Source organism: Triticum urartu, chromosome 6 (genome assembly GCF_003073215.2).
Source record: "Triticum urartu cultivar G1812 chromosome 6, Tu2.1, whole genome shotgun sequence".
Classification (NCBI taxonomy): domain Eukaryota; kingdom Viridiplantae; phylum Streptophyta; class Magnoliopsida; order Poales; family Poaceae; genus Triticum; species Triticum urartu.
The window spans coordinates 492,686,661-492,699,482 of record NC_053027.1 but is presented as its reverse complement, the minus strand read 5'-3'; positions in this window follow the sequence as shown (position 1 = coordinate 492,699,482).

Below are 12,822 nucleotides of genomic sequence, written 5' to 3'. Positions count from 1 at the left end.
CGTGTGGCCTTTTTCTTCTGAGACACGCCTACAGGCCCAAAGCGTGTAGCCTTTTTTTCTCTCGCATGGCCGCCGGCCCACCTACACTAGGAGGTGAAAAAATATTAGCGCGTGTTTTTTGTGTACGAAGGATCGACCTGGCGCGACCTCTCCTGTAATCTGTTGGGCTACAGCCTACAACCAATCGAGCAAGTTTGTTTTTGTGTCTTAGTACCACCTCGCTCCAATAGATTCAACGATATCAGTTTAAATACGTGTGTGCAACTAGCACCAACGTGGAAGCTGGGGATTTGTGGGCAAGCTTGAATGTAATTAAAGGAATATGATTGTGGGCTGGTCATTAAAGAAAGAGGAAATTGTGTGGGGGCACGCTGCTAATTACGGGAGAGGAGATTGTGGGCTGCATAGAGCAGTGGCCGGGAGAGCGGTGCTAAGTACGGCGTCGGGACCGGCTGGCCGGATGGATTTGGTTCTGCCTAATGCTGGGGCAGAGGACGGCGCCGGCCGGTCAGCTTACAATGAGAGAGCGAGGTTAAGACAGCATTCTCATGGCTGAAGCTGCAGCTCGTGCCCGGGATAAAAGAATGGCATCGGGGGGCGGCGACACCTTCCATGCTGCATGGCGGCGTCAAGATTGGGAAAGAACATACCGGCCTCACACGCTCCACCCTAATGCTGGGAAAGAACATGCCGGTATATACCGGCCTCGAGTTTTGGGACCCTCAAATCAAAACTGAAGTGAACTGTCCTCAATAGACCCCCAATTTATCTCACCTCTTGAGATATGAGAAGAGGGTATATATAGGAGTAGGATTTTCTACAAGTGCTATATATATTTAGATGCATATTTTGACAATCCCTCCGTTGCATCATCTTATTACATTAGAGAGATGCTCTCATATTTATTTCATATTTTTGATAACTTTTAAACCATTAAAAGTTTAGCAACCCTTAACTAGTTCTATGGCAAGCTATGTTAGATACAGTTTTACCTATATATATATATATATATATATATATATATATATATATATATATATATTCGTCGATATCTCTAAAGCAGAATCCCAAAGAATTATGGGCAGACAATGCGTCTGTACCATTGGGCAGAGGAGTATGTGAATTATCTCCCGTTGCAACGCACGGGCAATTTTCCTAGTGAGTAACAATGGAACAACTTTGATGTGGCACCGTGATTCTGAACTAGAAATCCCCACACTGAGTGAGGGTTAGGTTGATGATGCATATGTATGTTACACCACACTTCAAGCCAAAGACGGGGATTCATATATGCATGCATGCGTGCATAGTGTATGTGCTCAAACTTAATTAGGTCTGAATCACACCATGACCTATACTAGGATAACACGAACCAAATGAAGAATCTTCCATGGTAACCTATCTTGTTGTTGGTCAAGGTGATCATGGCTTCTCACCTATAATCACGCGAGGGAGTGTATCGTTCGAAGGCAACCACTACATGCATATGTATGCAAGTGATGCGTGCATGCATGTTTGAATACACAACATTGATCTGGCGCGTGTGTCAAAAATCGTACACTAGCTCCCCACACAGAGCGAGATTGGTTCATGATGGTGTCATTGTAATAGCCACTTCGACTCGATGGGAGGGATTCATGCGTACACATGCATGTGTGTGTTCTCGAAGTGTATCATGCATGTCATCCTAGAGAAAAAATAATAATCCCCTCCTAAGTCAAATTAACCTCTCTTGTTGTCAGGCAAAAAGAAGTGATGGACCAAGCGAGCCCACAGATGGAAAGCATCGATATCGCTGATAACCGCTTAAGTGGGTGCGAGAGGGCAACTGCCACCGCTTTGCATGTGGGCCAAACATATATATGTTGAATACCCAAAATGCACAACTTTGATGTGCCACATGCCTCAAAAACCGTAAACCACGCACCCACACAGAGCGAGGTTCATATCAAGCGTACTACATATGATGGTCCCCTTCCCCCCTCTTCACCGCATACTATATGCTCCTGCCGTAATATATGTACAACCCAAAAGAATACTCATCGATGGTGAAATTAATTAACCTCTCCCGATGTAGGTCAAAGTGATGCATGCATGTATGCATCGACGATGTCCTCGTGGGCCCACAGATGGAAGCGTCACACGTGAGTGTCCTAGCTAGGATATATATGCATGTGGCCCAAAAGGTGTTGTGTGATGTTTGAATAACCAATTTCACAATTTTGATGTGGCACGTGCCTCGGTAACCAAAAATCCCGACATTGAGCGAGGTGTACTTGTTCACGGACGCATACGTATATTATATATGCTAGTCCCCTCCCTCCTCTTCGACGCGTATTATATACCACCATAACACAAACAAAAAAGATTCTACCTTGCTGGTCAAATTAACCTCACTGCCGGTTGTTCATCAAAGTGATGGATGACAACCTCGCGGGCCCACAGAAAGCGTCACGCGCGAGTATCGATTGTCATGTAGGACAACCATCGACTGCATGTGGCAAAACATTTATTTATGAAAGGGTTGTATAATGTTTTAAATAACTATTTCACGACTCTGATGTGGCACCAGCCTGCCTAGGAAAACGGACAACCCACACGGTGGCTCACAACTCGTAGTGTATTGCGAGCCACCCGCCACGCCCCACACGCACCACGAATCCACCGCAACTGCGGTGCATGTTAAATTAATTATCCCGCGGTGAACATACATGTTACCAAAGGAGGGACATTTTAATTTAAAAAAAATCAAAGAGATCATTAAGACATTTTAGTACATTGATCGATTGATTTTCTATGGGTATAATGTGCAAAAATTAAATTTGAGCTACATGCACGTGACAGTGCACCTAAATGGATTGCAAAAACACATGTGTCTCACTGGGTGCATGTTTACTCCCCATGCAACAAATTTCAAACATTGAGAATCTTGATTTTTAAATTCTAGTACATCCAAAACTTATTTGAAGTTCATGAAACTTATCGTGTTGTCATATGGACACCAATACAAAGTGGCATTGTACTTTTTTTGGGTCAAATTGGAGACCAGTTTTGATGTAATCTTTATCTAATTACAGACGGAGATTATTAATAATTGGGAACCAATATCCCAAACGGATTATTTATTCGAACCGTGAGTGTTAGACCGACAATGGATACGTGCCATGCTTCGGTTAAGCAATAAAGCGGCAGCATTAATCATCCAAATACAAAAACAATATACGTGCCGCCGCGCGACCCGTGTGGCGTGCGAGCAGGCATGAGTTGACGGGACGCATGCGAGTAGTCCGCCGCGTAAGAAGACGGGGAGGCGTGCGTGCAGGTGTGTGAATTGACAAAGGCGTGCTCACTGCGCAGTATCATCGGGAGGCGTGTGAGTAGATGTGTGAAACTTTGGTAGGCATGCCAGCAGTCCGGTGCGCAGGCTCATCAGGAGGCGAGCCATCGGTTTGACCGCCGCCCGCCTCTCTCCCACAACTCCCACTACTCCATATTAATGGTGCGCCCTCCCCCCATCCTCGCTACACACACACAATCCTCTCTCTCCGCTTGCATCCTCGACGCCGCTCTCAATCCTCAAAGCCATCGGTGTATGAGGATGCCGCCGAAGCGCCCCATCGGAGGGAGTGGCGACGCTGGGGCTGCTAAAGCACCAGAGCACGGCGTGGAGATGGAGACAGAGGTTGCCGTCACCGCCGGTGGGTTATCGCTGCACCCTGACGTCGCCGACGGCATCGAGCTTCCACAGCCGGAGGCGGAGTTCCACACCGACTCCGATGACCACTCCGGCGATGACTCCGACGACCACTCCAGCGACGACTCCGACGACCACTCCGACGACGACTCCGATGACGACGGACAGCTGGTTAGTCATCTATACCCATTTATGTGTCAAATAGATCATAGGGTTTCTCTGGTTACTCTTGCCTCCCCCTTTTTGGAATAGAAATCCTGTGGTTATGTTCTCCGAGTCCATGAAATCCGAGTAACTTTCGTTAGATCAATGTAGTGTATTGATTGTTTGAATGGTACATGTGATAAGTGATTAGTTGTTTCATCTGTGCAAATGATTTCTGCTAGTAATCTGACTAGGGTTAGTGTTCGTGCTAATAATTCCTAGCCAGGACTTGACAATTGATTTTGAATGACCTACCTATGTTTGTGCCATTATTTTCTTCAAGATTGGTCTATACATAGACAACTGTGCTTAAAAATCGAACCATAATCTCTGGATATGTATAAATAAATAGCCATAAATTCCTAATCCTACTTCACGGCATGTAATTAGTGATTTGATGCCAAATTTGTTTTACTATTTGTATAGGTCCTGTCTAACGATGTGGACAACAAGGATGAAGATGCCCAAAAGAGGTACAAGAGGCGAATCCTGAGGGAGCTTTATGCGGGAATGCATAACATGCGTATTAGGACCTGGAACGACGGCTATGGATGCCCATTTTGCCCCCACAAGATTCATGATGCGTATCTAAGTGTTCTGGCGCATGCAAGAAGACGGGCCGTTGGCTCCTTCAAGCAGAAGTATTCTCGCAGGGTGGCGCACGGCACGTACGCCGAGTATCTAGAGAAGCTTCAGGATCGTGCCGGCCACATGTGAGATGAGATGTGGGATGGATCGAACTATGTACGCTTGAGTATGCTTAATGACAATTGAACTATGTACTTATGGTTGAACTATGCGTATGTACATGTACGCTTATTATCTATGTCTAAGTATGGTAAAAATTAAAATGGGGGACCAATAAACCATGACGGAGGTAGTACGTCAATCACACACGGTTCCCAAAATTGGAACCGTGTGCAATGACTTTCATTTTGCCTGCTACGTCAATCACACACGGTTCGCTCTAGCAAACCGTCGCCCCCAAAATTCTTTGTGGGACAAAAAACCCTTACCACCCAATTCAAAAAAGAAAAAAGAAAACCCTCACCATCCCCACGTCACAAAAACCCTCACCCCGCCCGCCACCCCCTTGGCCCCTCCGGTACGTTCCCCATTCACACCTGCACAAGCTTCGCCGTGTCTATGCCATGGCACCGCCTATCGCGGCGGTAAACACTTAGATCGACGCCTGCCGCCGCCGCCAGGCTGCTGGCAAAGCCCACTGCATTTCGCCACTTCCGCTTGCCGCCACCTATCGCCATCGACTTTCTCTACGCTGCTCGCGGTCGACCCAGCTCCGCTCGGTTGGGGAATCTGCCGTATTGAGGGTTCTTTCTCATGGATGACAAGATAACTAATTTAACGAGATATTATCTCATCTCTTATCCTAGTTCATCTGCCTCCTTTAATCACCCAGCGGAAATCGCCATGAATTCATTTTTATTCGACCTGATTTGAGGGTTTTCTTTCATTCATAGAATGTACAGTGCGCCGACACTTCAGGACTTGGCGACCGCTGTCAGAGATTCCATCTCATCGTACCAGATAACTTGAGGACGCGCGCGGTATGTTCAATCTCACCCTAAATCGATTGGCATGGCCTACTTTCCGGAACATATTCTAAATATTGCTACATTTGGATAAAAGGTGCCACATGCACCATATACGTAAAAGGGGATTTTCCCCTCTTCTTTCTATATTAGGCAAATTAATGATGTATTGTTCTTTCGATTACTCTCATATTTCCATGACATCATGTTTACCCTATCTATTTAATTATAGACTTTTGTCCTTCGGTTTCAACTGCTATACAGTTCTTCCAATTTGGGCCCATATTTGCATGTTACCATATTTTCTTTAACAATCCTACCATTTTCTGCAGGACATCCCTCGCTATGCAACAGATTATGTAGTGCACAATTTTTCCCTTTACATACATCAAGGCTCCACAAATGTCATACTGCACACAAACCATGGATTTACAATCGTTGCTACTATAAGACATGATGAACGTGGTGACTCCTATTTGGCATTGACTTTTGGAATGAAATTGCAAAGATTTATGTACTGAAAGCTGGCACTAAAATTGCACTGCACATAGAAGGGCCTGGTCATGAGATATATGCTAACTTCCCCGACAAAATCATCCATCCAGACTTTGTTCGAAGTAAGTTTTCTTTTCAACTATCTGCATATGTTGACTTACCCAGCAATGTCAAATGAATTGTGTAGTATTTAAGCAACCAATTGTTATTCCCTTTTCTTACTGTATCCCTACCTAATAACTTCTAGTTACCAATACACTTTCCTATTGCCCTGTTTTAACTAAATATTCACTGTACTCCCATTTCTATCAGAAAGCGCCGCTGACAAGGAGACTCCGGAGGTGGACAACGGGGCTGCCAACAAGCGGAGGCGGGGTGAGCTAGAACCACAAGCGAGTCCAGCAGGCCTAGACTTAATCAGCAACCTCCCCAATGATATGTTGAGAGTCATCATCTCCCTCCTCCCAATCAAATATGGGGCACGGACAACCCTCCTTTCCCGGCGGTGGTGCCCCCTATGGAACTCCAGCCCACTCGACCTCATCGACACCCACGAGCTCTACCATGGCTATTGCAAAAGCTTGGATACGTTCTCCAAGATCCTTGGCAATCACCTTGGCCCAACCAAAGGCCTTAGAATGGGCAAGTTCCGTTCCAACGGCAAGGACCGAGCCAAGCTTGACGACTGGTTCCGATCCCCTGCCCTAGATCAGCTCGAGGAGCTCACTTTTGATGATGGGCATATGCGGTCGCTGCCAACGTCCGCACTCCGCCTCGCGCCCACGCTGCATGTCGCCAAGTTCAGGAACTGCCATTTCCCGCCCCTTAATGACGTGCCCGCTCTTATTCTACCACGACTGAAGCACCTCGAGCTCGTCGCCGTCTGCCTCTCAAAGGGTGACATGGAGCGCCTGCTCCATGGCTGTACTACACTCGAGTACCTTTGTCTTCGGGCGATCAATGGGTTGAGTACCTTCCACGTCACCTCCATGACTCTCCGAACTATTTATTGTGTTGCTCGTGCGGCAGGAAGACGTCACAAAAGGTGCCGCAGTATGGTCATCCAGGACACACCTGCACTTGAGAGATTACTTGTAGTTGATCAAGAAGGTCCAACAAGAATCAATGTCATTTCTGCGCCGAAATTGACAGTGGTGGGCTACTTGTCTGACAAATACTTCGAACTTGTTATTGGATCGACACCCGTTCAGCTACAACAGCCGCCTTCTACCTCTCCTTCTACAAATTAACATTATTTCTAATTTTGAAGATGTTTGTTCGTCTGTCATCCAGAAAATGATTCCGACATGCTTGACCCCAAAACTGCGCACAGTGAAGGTCTTGGCACTAGAATCTATCGAGCCCGTCCTGGAGCAAGTTGTCAGTTTCCTGAGATGTTTTCCGTGCCTGGAGAAGCTATATATCGAGGGGTTGTTCCTTTCCTATTAAATGTTAACCATAAGGGAGTTCAATTTGTGAAACATTTTTCCAAGTTTACAATGACAATGTACTACAATTTCTCAAGGTTCTTTTGGAGGATTTCAGTACATACATGCCCCCCATATTGGTTGCTTGATCCATATGGTTACATTCAATAAGCATTTCTCCTTTGGATTCATCTGTACTAGTTTTCTTAGGGAACTTTTCATCCACTCCAACCTCTTGTGAAGAAGGCTACATTTTTCTAGAATGTAATCAAATGCCCATGTTAATCATGTCAGATCGAAGATGGCATGTTAGTGCATTTTAAAAATCCTGCAAACCAAATAGCTAGTCCTGTATTAATGTTCAAAACTGCATGTAGGCACTAACACATTTTCTTCTTTTGCAGATAAGATTAGGCCTAGTGGTGGATAATGTGGTACAATATAACAATCACGTCAAATGCCTAGATATGCATCTCTCAGAAATTACTTTGAACTCCTACCGAGGGACCTTACCGGAGATCATATTCGCCAGGTTCTTTGTTCTCAGAGCAAGGGTGCTGAAGGAAATGAGGTTTGCCCTACATTTATTTCACAAAAATGAATGGTCCGTTGATCAGCGCCGGCGCCTGCGGCAGAATGGAGTAGGCTCCAAAAATGGTGAATTTCATTTTGGAACTTTAGATGACAGAGTAATCGAAAGTCATCGGGTCAACCCCATACATGACTTCTCAGTGGGTGACCCCTTTGCAAAAATTGTGAGGCTTCGAAGCCAGACTTAGAAGCGGTGATATTAGTTTGAACCTCTCTGATATCCATGTTCAGCGCATCAACACGAGCATTTGCTGCTGATGAGCTGAATTTCATTTCTAATATCAGTTTGAACCTTGTAATCTTCAAATTTGAGCCATATAACTCTAGAATTTAAACCTTCTAACATTTCGAGCTTTTGTGGTACAATCGTTGAAATGGCATCGTATGAGACTCATATATTGCTAGCACTATTTTTACGTTAATATGCAATGGTCTTATATTTTATTAACCATTCTCGAATCAGTTTACCTTGTCGATCTCACAGCACACGATCTGTATAGCTAACTCGACTGCGATCTTCGACAATATTGCACACAGTTGGTTTCTTCCACCGTGTGCACTGTAGAGCGCATAATTAATTATCGCACTCAAGTGTCCATCATCACCCTTCTGTGTAACTTTGACCTCATCACCCAAGGGTAAACTTATGACCGAAGTCATTCCACATACTTCGTTTTTACAAAGCTTTTTGCCAATAAACGCCCATGATTTACTAAACTTGCGCGGTAAACAGCGCGGGAACAGGCTCTTTGAGCCCACGCCTGGGGTGCTGTGTCGTCAAGCGTGCACTGGATTCTGGAATCCTCCGCTATGAATGCCGTGACAAGACGTGACGATTATAGGCCTCCTGACCCCCATTTATTACAGCGGCCATTTAACCTACCCTTGTGTCTCTTCAACCTTTCGATCGTGTCCCACCATTGCAAGAAGCACACCCAACACGAGAAATTCTTAGAGGGTATCCTGCGCGGCTCCAATGGCGCTCCAAGCGGCTACCGACGACGAGCATCAGTTCACCATGCATGCCGTGGTGGACTCCCACAGAAGGTTCATGGACCTCTCGGTGGTGTACACCAACGACCCGGTCTAGGCGGAGCACTCCATCCACATCATGGAGCTGTTGCTTGCCGAGGAGAAGTACAAGGTGGTCGGGTTCGACCGCGAGTACATCCGTGCTCGTGCTGGGTCTCGTCCCAAGGTCGCCGCCGCCCAGATGTGCGTGCGCCACCACGTCCTCGTCTACCACTACTGCCTGGCCACAAGGCCTTGCGAGTGTTTTGCCAGGTTTGTCAACAGCCCCCACTACATGTTCGCTATGGTGGACATCACCAACGATGTAAAGGCACTGGAGAATTCGGCCATCGCCTGCAAGAATCTTGTCGGCATCCAGGGCCAATACAAGATCAGGGGCAGCAAGGAGCATGAGAAGGACTCACTGGTTCACCTCGCCGAGGCCATCATCGACCCCTACTACAGAGAGATGAAGGATTTGTGCGACAAGGACAAGCGTGCCTGGCACTCGGCCTGGATGGAGAAACTTGACAAAGCTCACGTCGTGTACGCGGCCAAGGAGGCGTACACGAGCTACGGCATGTACAGGCGGATCGTTGACATGAGGAAGTCCCTCCTTCCCCAAAACGGCCAGGGATCCAGCTGGAAGAAGAGCAATGGCAAGCGTCATCGCAACAATAAATAGATGATTAGATCCTCGTTTCTCCTACTTTAGTATGCATGTAATTGCTTTCTTTGGTGTGTGCAAATGTATGTGTGTAGTCACTTGTGTAATTGTATGCTTAATTTGGTTATGCAATGCTGTCTTTTTAAGTATATATGTTGACGCTGTAGATAGAGCGTAGATGTTGTGCGTACAAAGAAAATCACATTGCACACGGACTAAACAATGGAACCCGTCCGTGATGTTTTCATCAATCACTCACAATTGTATACCGACAATCGTTTGCTCACAACACACACGGCTTGTTAGCAGCAATCGTCTGTGTTGTTATCGGTCTTCGCACCCGTCTCCGATTAAAGACATGTTTGCCTCGTATCACACACATCTTGTTCATTTGAACCGTTTCTATTCTCATGTCTCAGCACAAATAGTTCATCCGAGTGAACCGCATGCCGTATATCGCACACACCTTTGATTTGGCTGACCGTTTCTTTTGTGTTGCCTAATCACAAACAGTTCATGCGAGTGAACTATATGCTGTGTATCGCACACGCCTTCATCTGGCTGCCCGTTTCTTTTGTTCCTCCTCATCGCAAACAGTTCATTGAACTGAACCGTATGCCCTTCATCGCACACGCAAATAAAACCTGAACCGTGTTTGATGCATCCATCATCGCAAACGTTTTATACATTTCTGACGGTTTTCATACAACACCGTTTGAGATTATTGCATCGCACATACTTTCTCGAAGGGTCTCTGACCGTAGTGTCGCGTTAGCAGCATCCTGCAGTAGTGTCTAGCTAATTGCTCCCATATTCAATACATATGCAGATTGAGACTCAGAGTCATCTGGTTGGGTGTTAAAGCTTGCATCGATGTAACCCTTTACGACGAACTCTTTATCACCTCCATAATCGAGAAACATTTCCTTAGTCCTATTCAGGTACCTAAGGATAATTTTGACCGCTGTCCAGTGGTCCACTCCTGGATCACTATTGTACCCCCTTGCCAAACTCATGGCAAGGCACACAACATGTCTGGTACATAGCATGGCATACTTTATAGAACCTATGACTGAGGCATAGGGAATGACTTTCATTCTCTCTCTCTATCTTTTGTCGTGGTCGGGCTTTGAGTCTAACTCAACTTCGTACCTTGTAACACAGGAAAGAACCCTTTCTTTGACTGATCCATTTTGAACTTCTTCAAAACTTTGTCAAGGTATGTGCTTTTTGAAAGTCCTATTAAGCGTCTTGATCTATCTATATAGATCTTGATGCCCAATATATAAGCAGCTTCACCGAGGTCTTTCATTGAAAAACTTCTATTCAAATATCCTTTTATGCTATCCAGAAATTCTATATCATTTCCAATCAACAAAATGTCATCTACCTATAATATCAGAAATGCTATAGAGCGCCCACTCACTTTCTTGTAAATACAGGCTTCACCGAAAGTCTGTATAAAACCATATACTTTGATCACCTCATCAAAGCATATATTCCAACTCCGAGATGCTTGCACCAGTCAATAGATGGATCGCTGGAGCTTGCATACTTTGTTAGCACCTTTAGGATCGAAAAAACCTTCTGGTCGGATCATATACAACTATTCTTTAAGAAATCCATTAAGGAATGCAGTTTTGATGTCCATTTGCCAAATTTCATAATCATAAAATGCGACAATTGCTAACATGATTCGGACTGACTTAAGCATCGCTATGGGTGAGAAGGTCTCATTGTAGTCAACCCCTTGAACCTATCGAAAACCTTTCGCGACAAGTCGAGCTTTGTAGACGGTGACATTACCATCAGCGGTAGTCTTCTTCTTGAAGATCCATTTATTCTCAATGGTTTGCCGATCATTGGGAAGTCCACCAAAGTCCAAAGTCCATACTGTGTTCTCATACATGGACCCTATCTTAGATTTCATGGCCTCAAGCCATTTATCCAAATTTGGGCTCATCATAGCTTCTTCATAGTTTGTAGGTTCGCCATGGTCTAGTAACATGACTTCCAGAACAGGATTACCGTACCACTCTGGTGCGGAATGTGCTCTATTCGACCTACGAGGTCTAGTAGTAACTTGATCTGAAGTTTCATGATCATCATCATTAGCTTCCTCTCTAGTTGGTGTAGGCATCACGGGAACGGATTTCTCTGATGTGCTACTTTCCAAATTGAGAGAAGGTACAATTACCACATCAAGTTCTACTTTCCTCCCACTCACTTCTTTTGAGAGAAACTCCTTCTCTAGAAATGTTCCATTCTTGGCAACAAAGATCTTGCCTTGCGGATCTGTGGTAGAAGGTGTACCCAATTGTTTCCTTAGGGTATCCTATGAAGACGCACTTCTTCGATTTGGGTTTGAGCTTATCAGGCTGAAGCCTTTTGACATAAGTGTCGCAACCCCAAACTTTAAGAAACGATAGCTTAGGTTTCTTGCCAAACCATAGTTCACACGGTGTCGTCTCAATGGATTTAGACGGTGCCCTATTTAACGTGAATGCAGCTGTCTCTAATGCATAACCCCGAAACAATAGCGGTAAATCGGTAAGAGACATCATAGATCGCACTGATGTCTACTACACAACTTTATTCTTGTAGACTCGTGTTGGGCCTCCAAGTGCAGAGTTTTGTAGGACAGTAGCAATTTTCCCTCAAGTGGATGACCTAAGGTTTATCAATCTGTGGGAGGCGTAGGATGAAGATGGTCTCTCTCAAACAACCCTACAACCAAATACAAGAAATCTCTTGTGTCCACAACACACCTAATACAATGGCAAATTGTATAGGTGCACTAGTTCGGTGAAGAGATGGTGATAAATGTGTAATACAGATGGCATAAATATATTTTTATAATCTGAATAAATAAAAACAGCAAGGTAGCAAATAGTAAATGGGCACAAAAACGGTATTGCAATGCTTGAAAATGAGGCCTATGATCCGTACTTTCGCTAGTGCAATCTCTCAACAATGCTAATATAATTGGATCATATAATCATCCCTCAACGTGCAACGAAGAATCACTCCAAAGTTCCTATTTAGCGGAGAACATACGAAGAAATTGTTTGTAGCTATTCTTTCCGAACGATCTATCCAAGAGTTCGTACTAAAATAACACCAATTTATTCTTTCTGATCGATCTATCAAGAGTTCGTACTAAAATAACACTAAGTTATT